The sequence below is a fragment of the Dipodomys ordii genome, unplaced genomic scaffold (assembly GCF_000151885.1).
Source record: "Dipodomys ordii isolate 6190 unplaced genomic scaffold, Dord_2.0 Scaffold27, whole genome shotgun sequence".
Classification (NCBI taxonomy): domain Eukaryota; kingdom Metazoa; phylum Chordata; class Mammalia; order Rodentia; family Heteromyidae; genus Dipodomys; species Dipodomys ordii.
Genome location: NW_012267243.1, coordinates 11,098,822 through 11,111,890, shown reverse-complemented (window position 1 = coordinate 11,111,890; position 13,069 = coordinate 11,098,822).

Sequence of the window (13,069 nt, the reverse complement as noted above, 5' to 3'; positions counted from 1 at the left end):
AATTATATTATCTCATATTTCCTTCCAGAATCCTTTCCACAGATCTTCCCTTTGAGAGAGAGAAAGAGAGAGAATGGAAAAGTTCCTTTGTTTTTCAAGGACTTTTAAAGGTCTGTTTTTGTATCGGCCATATCTCTTTGCCTCTCTTTTTGATCAGTGAAGAAGATTAATAACCATTATAAATAATTAGTGCCTACAGTTCCTTTCAGCACCCATTATCAACATGACCTTTCTTCCATAAAATATTAGGAACCTTTGACCCTGAGGATATCTGCACATTCTCCCAAAATGCACTAACGTACAATTCATTTCTGTGGGTTTTTAAAATCACATTGTCTAAGGAAAAAGATCAGAATATTAGATCTGGCCAGAATCACAAACATAATTCAAGTAGATCTTTTAAAAATAGGAAACTTATCGAGATGCACAATACTCATAAACTGATATGTTGAACTGAAACTCCTTTGTACAGCCACTTGGAGATGACTAGAGAGAAATAAAATTAAAAAGATGAAATGATTCTTCTGATCCTCCATAATCTATTAATTAGATGCAAGTCCCATAGCCCAGTCTTTGTTTTTCCACATCTACCAAGATAGTGTTGAATTTTCCACTCTGAGCACCAGCTGCTCGATAATTCACTTTATTCAGCTTGATTTGTAAAGGCACTGGGGGACTTAGAACTATACTGAAAGAGAAATGCTAATCACCTTGTTTTATAGAGAAGTTTTAACAATTTGACCCCTGCTACTACTGTAGTTATTTGCACTATATGCTCTAATCCTAGCAATAAACTCTATGGTGAGAACCATTTCTGGCATCCAGTCTGATTTACTTTGGATTGGACGGTGTGACTAGGTTGGATGAATACAGGACAGGGATCAAAGCCTCAGGAATGATTCTGATCTGTGGACTGTCACAGCAGGAAACAGACTTACCTCAGTTCACAAACGCCTCCAAGGAGAGGAACAGAAACTGGCTGGGAGAATATGGCTGGAGACTTTGTACAAGTAACAGGGGAGACAAAGCAGTGTCTGCAGAAGAACTATGACAGCGAATGGGACACTAACTAGTCAGGGAAGAGATAAGTTGCCTCTTCAATCCTGTGTCAGGAAAATATTTGGAGTCAGAACATGGCCAGGTGGAGGTCTCTGTCTTCAGTGGGTGGGCCCACTGAAAGCAACCACCACAAGGGGCCTGTGTGAAATCACTGCCTGTCTATTCATGAGTCCATCTGTGTGCTCCTCACGCAGCAGTATGATGTCTGATCTGCAGCATTGGACTAGTTATAAACAGACTTTTGCTTTCAGCACAGCCCATTGCTTGTCTTCTACTTCCAACGGGTTTCCCAGAAATGATGACTATGTGATGATTCTTCCTCTCTCTGGATCTGATTTTTGAGAGAAGTTTTGAGGGATTCTTGTGGCTTTGTAACAGGGTTTTGCTTGGGGAAGTTAACTGTCCTTGGCATGTCCGTTGTGGTTGCTTAGGAACAAGGGACAGCAGAGCAGTAGCAGTGATTCTGAAACTCTAGGGAATGGGCTTGTTAGTGTGCGTCCCATTGACGGGCAATCCCAGTGCGCCTGGCCTGAGATGGGAGCATGTCATAGCAAGAAATGTGTAACCCCAGACTCAGAAACACCAGAGAGAGGCAGGTGAGTCCCCAGCTCTTCCTGACTCAAAAGAACTCATGGGAATGTCTAGATGAAGTAGCCTTCACTCTGTACTTCAAAGGCAGCCCTCCTTCAAAGCCTGGGGAAAAACATCAAACAGACTTTTTCCCTTTCCTGGACAATGACCTTTTCCTTGGGATAGGGCTGGCTTTCCAGATCATAGAGCAAGGCCTAGCACTCAAGTTTTCCACCAACAGTTTTGTTAAATAACAAAATGTCCATCAACATCACACACTCACTCACCCTAACCATTTCACTAGTGTGAGAAGGGCAGGAAGGGGGAGGGAGCTATTTTCCCAAATCACTGGACTCAAATGTCACCCCTGGCCCACTAGGACACACACACACACACACACACAAACACACACACACACACACATACACACACACAGAGTGCTGGGTCACTCATTATCCCTGAGTTCCCAAACTACAAACCAAAACAAATATGACTATCAGTACACAAGTATAGAATTCACCTCAACAATCAGTAAACAATCACTGGAAAATTTGCCTGTGGGCACAAGTCATTTCCCTTTCAATGTGGAAATCCCTTCCATTCAGAGTCTTCTTGCTTGAATGTGTGACACATTGCCTCTTCTGTAAAGGAGCTGTGTCCTGGAGGGAAGCCTCTCTTGTGGGATGTTCACAACTACTGTGGTTCTACTTTGTTCAGATTGAAAAACAGGTGTTCTCCTGTGTGACTGTAGGGCTGGTGGGCAATGCAGGAAGTTCAAGAAATTCATGTATCTCCTAAGATTTCACGTCAACCGTTGTTTCTGTGTGCAAAGGAACCCATGACCTTCAAATGACACTGCTAGACAGAAAGGTTTTGTTGTTGTAATGGTTATTTATTGAAATTTAGCATTTTCTTTTCATTTCCCTTAACAGAGCACCTACAGACATGTCAAGATGTTCTAGCCAATTAGAGAGGGGAACATAATGTTACTCAACAAAGGAAAAAAGTGCCCTTCAGTGAACACCTTGAGACGGATCATCTAGGGTACAATCAGTAGGGGAGGGGAAAGCAGGAGGCTGTTGCTCACTGCTGACTATGGCTTGTGTTTGGCTGTTGTCCTGCTAGATGGAGCCTCCAGGCAGAGAGCAGGGCTCTTGAGCAGAACAGGAGCGCCATTCTATCCTTGTTGATCCTCAGCTGGCTTCAGCTCAGCTTTGTCAGTGGGAGCAAATACAAACTGGCCTAGAGTGACTTTGGCCTGGCCTTCTCTTTACTTTTCCCTTTTCTTCCCATGCCCTGGCCACAGACCTTCTCTCCACAGATCACATCCACTAAGTTGTCTAAGGAGAAGGTTACGCTCTCCGTGCAATTGTCATAGGAATTTCTTTTTAAAGCATTTTCCCAGGAAACCCTCTGCTGTACCATAAGAATTGGGTGCTGAATAGTTATATTTCCTAACCTATTTTATGTTAAAAATATTTTAAGTTAAAATACCTTAGTTATATACAGGAAGTTCCTTGTGACATTTCTTAGATGCAGTGTTTCCTGTTACTTTCCCTTAATGTCTCTCCTCTTTCTTAAAATTATTTGAACGGCTTTATTGTTTTATTTTCATGTATGAAGGACTTCAACCTTCTCTATCCTTATTCACCTTCCCCTCCCCCTGATACCTAATTTTATTAAAATAACTAATTTTATTAAAATAATGTATTCATTATAACTAATTGATGACAATTCCACCATAAAAAAACATAGAGCAAAAAGTTCTATTTCAGACATTTCATTCAAAAGGAAAGGCTTTTTGTTGTTATTCATGTAAAACAAAGAAACAAAGCCACTATAAAGTTTATATGTCTTATTATTTCAACTTTCCAGTAGAAATTTGAAGATATTCTTCCAGTTTCTCCAGGAATCCCCCAGTAACAAAACATTGAAAGGAAAACAGAGTTCACAAATGCATTTGTTAATTCTAATTTGTGTAATCTCAAGGCTCCTAGACTTTACAAAGCCTTTCTTAATTATCGTACAACATGACTTCTCTGTGTATGCTGAGTTTCCATGGTAACGTTGAGGCCATGACTCATGACCTTTCAATATTATTGTCAGACAGCCAAAGCTCCTTCTTTTTTAAAGTGATCGTTTTGTTTGGGAATTTATGAAAAGAGGTTGGCTTCAGAGAATACTTACTGTGGTGTATTTGTGGCAATCTGAACATGCATTTGAGAGTGTTATAATTACAAGCTGAACATTTCTTTCTGGCTTGATACATTATTCGGTACACAAAAGATGAAGTATGCTGGGTGCTGATGGCTCAAGCCTAGAATCCTAGCTATTCAGGAGGTGGAGATCTGAGGATCCTGAGAGTTGGGCAGGAAAGTTTATGAGGCTCTTATCTCCAAGTAACCAGCAAAAGGCTGGATGTGAAGCTGTGGGTCAAGTGTTTTGCAAAAATGCTCAGGGACATTGCTTAGGCTCTGAGTTTAAGCCCCAATACCACAGTCTCTCTTCTCCACGAAGGTTCCAGTGACAAGTGCAAAGGTACAGGCAAACAATTGTGAATGTTACAAACCATAAGGACTGCAAGAGATAGATGTTCAAAATCTGCTCTTGACTCTCCTGCTTCCTGGAGACTGCTTCCCTCCCTCTTCTGTTTTAAGTTGAAATAAGAGAATTCTATGCCTCCATCAGAAAGAATGACATCGCCCCATTTGTTAGGAAATGGAAAGACTTGGACAAAATTATATTAAGTGAAGTAAGCCAGGCCCAAAGAAACATAGGTCCCATGGTTTCCCTTATTTGCAATAACTAGTACATGTGTAGGACAAGCAGAAAAGGCCAAAAACTGGGTACATATGACCAGATAAGATGATGTTAAGAGAAATGAACCCCAAGATAGGGACACAAATATCTTTTTTCTTTCTTTGTATTGTTTCTAACATATTTATAATGTACCATGTGGTTTTTTATTGTTGTTGTTTCTTTGTATGTTCCCCCCGCATGGTATAACCTCTGTTTTCACTGTATTTGATGTTGGTGCCCTGCATCTTGTATATATACTTCTCTAATTTGGGGAGGGGAAAGGGAAAAAACAAAATGCTTAAATAAGGATACAGGTTGACCCATTGTGACAATGAGATGTACAAAACACTATGTTGAAAATGAACTTTACAACTTTGGTGGAGGGGGTAGTTGTGGAGGTGGGAGGGAAGGGATGGTAGGGGGAAAACAAAGGAGGAGGCAACAATACTCAATGGGAAATGTACTCATTACCTTGCTCATGTAACTGTAACCCCTCTGTACAGCAGTTTGACAATAAAAAAGTACCAAAAAAAAGAGATTTTGCAGGGTTTTGGTGTTTGGGTTTTTTTTTTATAAGGACAGATATTCTCAAGAGAGCCTTTAAAGTCTATTTTATCTTCTGCAAGGAAAGTTTACATTCCATTACTTTTATTTCTTTTTGACATATCCAGAAACTGACATTTGGAGGAAATACTTTAAAATGTTATCGTCCACATTACTGTGTAGGGATCTGTTGGATGTGGTGTGTGTGTGTGTGTGTGTGTGTGTGTGTGTGTGTGTGTGTGTGTGTGTGTGTGTGTGTGTGCCTGTTTGAAATACAAAACTGAGAATTCTCATCCTTTGCTTTGCTTTCTTTCAGCCTGGTGTCCGTTTCTGCAAGCTCACAGTCAGATATGCAGCCAAACACCAGAGTGTCGGTAAGAAATAGACTATGGATGGTTTCTTGGTGTAATAAGAAAAGTAGTAAAATGAGCCTGTCCTTTAATTGAATTAATACGGAGGATTTGCCTTGATATAGGTTCGTTTGCACACCTTACTTGTAAATACTTAAAGACGAAACATGCAATGTTGGTTCCAGATGGGAGGCTGAGTTACAGAGGGGTGGAAATCAGTTCAGACGTGGCATGGGGGGTGGGGAGAAACGGGCATGGAGGGGCGGGTTCTCCGTGGCCTACAATGGTGTAAGTAACCTGGGCTACTCTTAAGTATTTGTTTGTGTGGGGAAATCCGCATGTGCAGACATGATAGAAACCCAGGAGAGCACTTGATTTCGTTTAGCTAGGCTTGCGTTTAACTCAGGGTCTATTCTAGAAATAGATGGCTTCGTGGTTTTTGTCGTCGTCGTTGCTTTTCAAGCCAGCTGCTGACACAGCTGGGTCTGGTGGTCAAGTCTGCAACTCCCTGGCCTCAGAGATCCCCAGCCTGCTCTCCCTGCACTCCCCCTCCAAGGATCTCCCCCTTTGGTGTTAGGTTAAACCTAGGGGCGTACTGAGAGGGCTTGAATCCGGGACAGGGACACATGGAGGATTGTCATACTTGTTCTCTACTTTTACATAAGTCGGAGAACGTTAGTTTTCATTGTTTTTTTCTATTTCCTCAAAACCATCATTAAAGAGTGATGCCAAGGGGTTTCAGTTCAACATGTCAGTTGATGATCAAAGCTATCTTCATCCATGTCACCTTCCCACCATTCTCTCTCCCATCCCGCCCAATCCAGCCCCCCCAACTTAACCTTGTTCCATGTCCATACATGGACATTGGACATTAGGACTGTATTCTCTTACTCTTCCTCTCTATATTTGTCCTTCCCCCTCAACAATTTTTCTAAAGAGTAACGTATCTGTATTTCCCTCAGACACGCTTACATGACCTCTGGTATATTCAGTTAAGTTCTGGGACCTTCTAGACTCCACCCAGTGAGATTTCTGGACCATGCTTTTCAGCTGTCGGGTGTAGACTGGGATTTAAAAGTCTGTCACACCAAGCTGCGAGACAATAGACAAGTTCTTTAAACACTGGATTGTGTTTTTCTTCTATAGAGCAAGGATAATATATTTAGGTCAGGTGCTGTGGCTTATAGCTACCATCCTAGCAACTCCAAAAGCTGAAATCCATTGAGCAAGGTTCGAAGCCAGCTGGGTTAATAAAGTTTGTTTGACTCTTATCTCTAATTAACCAACAAAAACAGCATAGATCAAGAGAGGCCTTGAGTTAGGTCCCAGTCATATAGGAAACAGAAAAATGGTTTAAGATGTGAAGAAGGTTAAGGTACGGTATGCATATATGTGGTATATTTATGTGTGTGGATCTATCTCTCTCTATATGCATACATACTCCTGTAAGGAGTCTAGGTCCATGGGCATGGATAGCATTTAAATATTTTCCGAGTGTGCTTGGGGACTTTGTCCTTTCATGGGTCTGTCTCTGTTTTTTTTGGTCAGTCATGGGACTTGAACTCTGGGCTTGGATGCTATTCCTGCGCTCTTCAGCTCAAGGCAAACGCTCTACTACTTGAGCCACAGCGCCACTTCCGGTTTTCTAGTAGTTTATTGGAGAAAGGAGTCTCACAGTCTTTTCTGCCCAGGCTGGCTTTGAACCGGGATCCTCAGATCTCAGCCTCCTGAGTAGCTAAGATTACAGGCGTGAGCCACGGGCATCGGGCTTCATCTGTCTCTTATGGGATTGGCAATACTGGTCTACCGCTCCTAACTTCTCCCAGCATCGTGCATGGATCATGGGCTGGGAAGAAACAATTTCCTGGTGACATGCACTCATGTGAGAGCCTCACATTTGCACAATTATTTTAATTCAAAAATAACTCTGTTCTTTGGCATAGTTCATTTAATCTGGCCCTAGACAAACTGGACATGGCTCCTAAATCCATAAAACTCAGAATTTTTACAAATCAACAGAAGCCAAATTAGGTTTATAAAGTGCTTTTAATTAAACCATTGTTTTCTAAGTGCAGTGATAATTTAATTTGAATACACTGTTTTCTTTTAGAAGGGAAGAGAACACCTAATAGTGAATTTTAAGCTTATTTAATGCAGTGGGTTTTATTGTTTTTTGATTTTTAAATTCATTGCCCCAAGTAAGAATAACCCTTCCCTCTAACATGTAAAAATGGTTTTTCTGTGTGACAGGAATCTTTGAGCCTGAGAAATGGGATGTTTCAGGGCATCAATCTGTTTGCTGCCCTTTCCTCTAAAGATGCCTATTCACTTACATCCTAGAGGTCTCTAACTTGAAAAAGACAAAGTACCAATTACCTCGCTTAACGTTTTGCCTGGGGCTCTCAATTAGCTCCCTGGAGTTCACAAACCTTTCTTTCTAATTTACAAGGACAGGGTTAGAACCCTGGGGCCTGAAACAACTCTGCTCCCCCTCCCCCAAGTCTCTCTACATTCAAAACATCCAACCTTTTGGGAGGAAGTTAGGATTAGAGACCTCTAGGTCATCACTCATCCAAGTGAGTGCTGTCTCTCCCTCAACTGCAGCAGAGTCCGGTTAAGTGGTGAATTCCAGACACCATGCAGCAGAACCAATTCTGCTGGAGACCAGTGATGCACCCAAGTGGAGCAGGTCTTCAGTTGCCTTTTAAAATCATTATGCTACTTCTAGTAGAGAAGATTGGAAGGGAGAGGGAAAGGGAGTCAGTCTTGACCACCCAAGCACATTTAAACACACCCTAACTTTGTCAGACTGTACTGGAAACCTCATTCTTCATTGGCTTGTACAGTACTGTTCTCTGTCTTTTGGACTCCCTTGGTTAATCATGCCTTCTTAACATCCCTGGGACAAAATTTCAGACATCCAAATGGCTCTCCATCAGTATCATTTGAAATGCAACAAATGGACTGAGCTCCAGGCAGAGAGCTAGGTGTGTCCCTCCAAATCCTCCCTGTTGGACAAGGTGGTATCCAGAATTAAATGATTACATTGACACTTATATTATTACTGTTGCCACCTTAGTAGTGGAGAAAACAGAGATTTGGGGTGGCTTCTAGACATGAGTAACCAGAGGATGTATTCACTACGAATGTAAAACATTATCAGGTAATCTGGTAAGAATTAGATGCACTTCTCAGATTCAAGATGGTGCCCATTTATCTCACCCTTACTTTCTTGGGCCTGTTGGAGAATTAAAATGTTGCTTAAATTGTTGACTTTGCTCCATAAAATCTCCTAAACAGCTAGCACATAAGGGATCTCATTTTAAACTGCTTAGGAAATCAAATTTACATCACATGGGGATTTACTTAGCCTGAACTATCCTTGAGAATCCAGCAAGTGAGCATTGTAAACTCAAATTCCATTGGTTATGCCAAGTGGTACACCCCAACGTGAGACTATACATGAACTTGTTTGTGCTAGAATACATATTATGCAAAAATGAGAATTATTATGAAGCCTCATAGCCCACGGTTGCTTTCAAATTGTTATTTGGTGATAATTTTACCAATGAATCATTATTTAAGTGCCTAAGATACAAAAGAACTTTCTGAGAGTTTTTTTTTTCTTGACTTATAAGGTCAGATTCTTATTATGCTATAAAGAAAGTCAACTTTACAAAATGACCTTTAAGTATCTAAAAGAATTTACATTTTATAAATTGGGCAAAGTAAGCCATGACTTGCATTGTGTCAGATCCTTAAAATTCTGCTCTTCCTTTATTGCTTGATATAAGGTGTCATTAGGTTTTCAGGGAACATATAACCACCTTTTTTATTTAAAGCCTTTCTGATATTTACAGTTGTAGCTCCTTGTGATTTTGATTTGCATTTCCTTCAAGTAACAAAAATGTGGAAGTGTCTCTTTTGTTTTTTTAATCTTTTTTGCCATCTTTCTCTTATTTGATATTCATATATTTTATACACATTTACCTTGTATTATTTGTTTCTTATTAGTTGGGATTGATAGTTCTTTCAGAAACTATCATTTGAGACAGATGCTCATGTCTGTAATCCTACCAACCCAGGAGGCTGAGATCTGAGGATAATGGTTCAAAGTTAACCTGAGAAAACAAACCTGAGAGATTCTTATCCCCGATTAAATACCAGAAAAAAGCCAGAAGTGAATCTGGGGCTCAACAGTTAGCGCATCAGCCTTGGGAAGAAAAGCTAAGGGAGAATGCTTGGGCTCTGAGTTTAAGTTCCAGTACTGGCACACATACCCACCCTACCTCCACACACACACACACACACACACACACACACACACACACGTTACTTATATAGGTAAATTTTCTGATGCCTATTGCAGGTATTTTCTCAAGTCTGTAGTTTCTTTATTCTTGTAGCAGTGTTGACAGAATAGCAGGAGTTTTAATTGTGATGAAACCTTACTACTATCCATTTGGTATGTTCATGGCTCCTGTTTCTGGCATCTCACATAAGAAACCTTCGCCCCAGGTCACAGATATTTTCTCCCAAGTTTCCTTGCAGAAATTTCATAATTTGAGGTTTTGCAATGATGGGTGGATGAAGGCTGCAGGACTTGGTCTGGATCTGACTGGGTATGGTACTGTAGCCCTGCTCCCAGTAATCCTTGGGAAGTGCTGACCCCCCCTCCCCTCCCCCTCCTCCCGTCCCTCCCTTCCTGCTTTCCCTCCTTTTCTAGATACTGTCTCCAATACATCTCTGCAGCCAAGTCTCTCTTCCCGTCTATTTCTTGAAACCCTAACCTAATATAAACATGAAATCAAAATAGATCCTAACCTAAGCAAGACAGTTTTGTGAATGGAAACTCAGCCATGTTGCTGGCACAGAGGGCAAGACAAACATGGGAATTTTAAATAGAAACGGCCACTATGACTGAGGACAGCCCTTTGGAGAAATAGTACAAGGGGCTAATGGTTTAATATTTTATCTGAATGGTTTATTTCCCCTCCATAGACTCCATTCTGGGCCTTTAGGCAGAAGGGCTAAGATGAGGCCTACTGGGCCTGGGTGCATGCTTCACCTCTAGGTGTGCAGCTCTGCCTCTGGGCCGCCCCAGCCACAGGACTGAGGGGGCAGGTGGTATACAGAGACCCCACCCACAAACACCATGTCCTCTCTCCTCCCGCTTTACTGGCTCAAGAATTCAGGGGTCCAAATCAACTTCAAGAGTTGAGAAAGCTAGCTCTTTATCGTGTGTCTAGGAGAAGCTTCATTGGATGGACAGAAAGTTACAACAGTACTACACCAGTCTTAAAAAAAAATGGGCTTAGCCCAGCACACCAGTGGAGATCTGAGCATCCCGGTTCACACCAGCCCCTACAGGAAAGTCCATAAAACTCTTATCTCCAATAAAACACTCTGAAAACTGGAACTGGTGCTGTGGCTCAAGTGGTAGCACACTAGTCTTGAGCTGAAGAGCTGAGGGACAGCTCCCAGGTCCAGAGTTCAGGCCCCACAACTGACAATAAATAAATAAATAAATTCCCCCAAAGCAAATCCTCAAAGAAACAACCTCATTAATAAGTGAGCTAAAGACTTAGAGACTTCTCTGAAGAAGAAATAAGAATGGTCAATATACACATGAAGAAGTGTTCAACATCTCAACATCTCTGGCCATAAAAGAAATGCAAATCATAACAACATTGAGATTTCACCCCATCCCAGTTAGAATGGCCATTATCAAGTAAACTGACAATAACAGATGCTGGCAGGGATGTGGCCAAAAGGGAACATCACTACACTGTTGGAGGGAATGTAAACTTGTTCAACCATTCTGAAAAGCAGTATGGAGGTTCCTCAAAAGATTTAACATAGAACTTCCCTAGGACCATCAATCCACTCCTGGGTATTTACCCCATTGATCACAAACCAGTCCACATAATGCTGCTCATGGCAGCATTATTTACCATAGCCAAGATATGGAATCAACCCAGATGCCCCTCAGCAGATGAATAGATCAAGAAAATATGGTATATGCACACAATGGAATTCTATGCTTCCATCAGAAAGAATGGCATTGCCGCATTTCTAAGAAAATGGAAAGACTTGGAAAAAATTACACTAAGCCAAATAAGCCAGACCCAAAGAAACATAGGCTATGGGGTTTCCCTCATTTGTTATAACTAGAATATGTCTATAAATTTACAAATTAATTCAATGGATAGTAAAAGACAAATAATTACACATGAACATGATTAATTAAACAGCACTCTAATCATTCACACACTGAGAACCAAGGAAGATATTCTTAGGAGAGGATCTCAATGGTTTAATAGTGATATACTGTATAAAATGATGCTTATCAAAATGGACTCCAAGAAATGGAAACAAAGTTGTTTTTTTTAATACACTGTTTTCAGTTATTTCTTTTTCTCTTTTTCTTTTTTTCCCTTTGGTTTATTCCCTGTTGTCACTGTTTTTGAATTCTGTACCCTTTGTCTTGTGTATAAGTTTATCGATTTGGAGAAGGAAAGGGCAATCACAGAAATGGCGGGACAAAGGGTGAACTAATACAACAGTGATACTCACTAGACACTATGTTGGAAATGAACTTTACAACTTGGGGGTGAGGGGAGTTGGTGGGGAGTGGGAGAAAATGAAGGAGAAGGTAACACTGATCAGAAAGAAATGTACTCATTATCTTACTTATGTAACTACATCACCTTTACAATAAAAATTAAAAAAAGATGGCTTCCATTTTACATCTCTTTTTGTTGTTTTGTTTTTGATTTAGCATATTCTTCTAATATGAGGGGCTTTCATTATGACATTTCCATACATGTACATATTGTGTTACCCATCATCTTTTTAAAATGCCCAGATACTTTTGGGTACAGTAAGGAACTAAAGCTGAAGGGTGATTATTTCAGGCTTTGCTACTGGGGCTTGAACTCAGGTCCTGATGCTGTCCTTCAGCTTTTTAGCTCAAGGCTGGTGCTTTACCACAGCTTCATTTGTTTTCTTGCATCCTCTCCCTCACACCCTATATCCAACCTGTAAACAAATTCTCTTGGCTATATCTTTAAAAGTTACCCAGAATGCAAGTACTTTAAAAAAATGTATTTTGACTTCACTTTCTGTTACTGAAATGTAAATAAGAATCTCACAGACTTTCCTGCCAGGACTGACTTCAAACCACAGTTCTCAGAATTTGGCTTCTTTCGTAGCTAGGATGACAGGTGTGAACCACTGCTGCCTAGCCACCATTTTCTTTTTGAATTATTTTGGTGTTTAATTTTTAAGTAATGGTGGATTAATAATAACTCAAAATAATTCCTAGAATAGCTACAATAGCAAAACAAGCTTCCATTTGAGGAAGTTACTTCCCTAAGATTCTACAATATATCTTCGATTTATAAAGATGCCAATGGACAGAGAAGATAATGGCAAAACAGAATTAATTTCATTCTGTCTTTGCAAGCACATATATGTAATCTGGCTTTTCTCTGTCACAGAGAATAAAAGTAATGAAATACCAATTTTTACAAATATAATTGCTCAATAAAGAAGCAAACTTATAGTTGGTTCTAATGAACACAGGTGGCATAAAACACAATGCTTAAAAGGCACCTGGCAAAAATTTGAGAAACAAGCAAATCTATTTTCCCATTCCTATAGCTTCCATCTCGCATGATAACTTTTCTCTGCCAAAAAAATCTTTTTTTTAATTTAATTTTATTTTATTTGTGAACATACTGTAC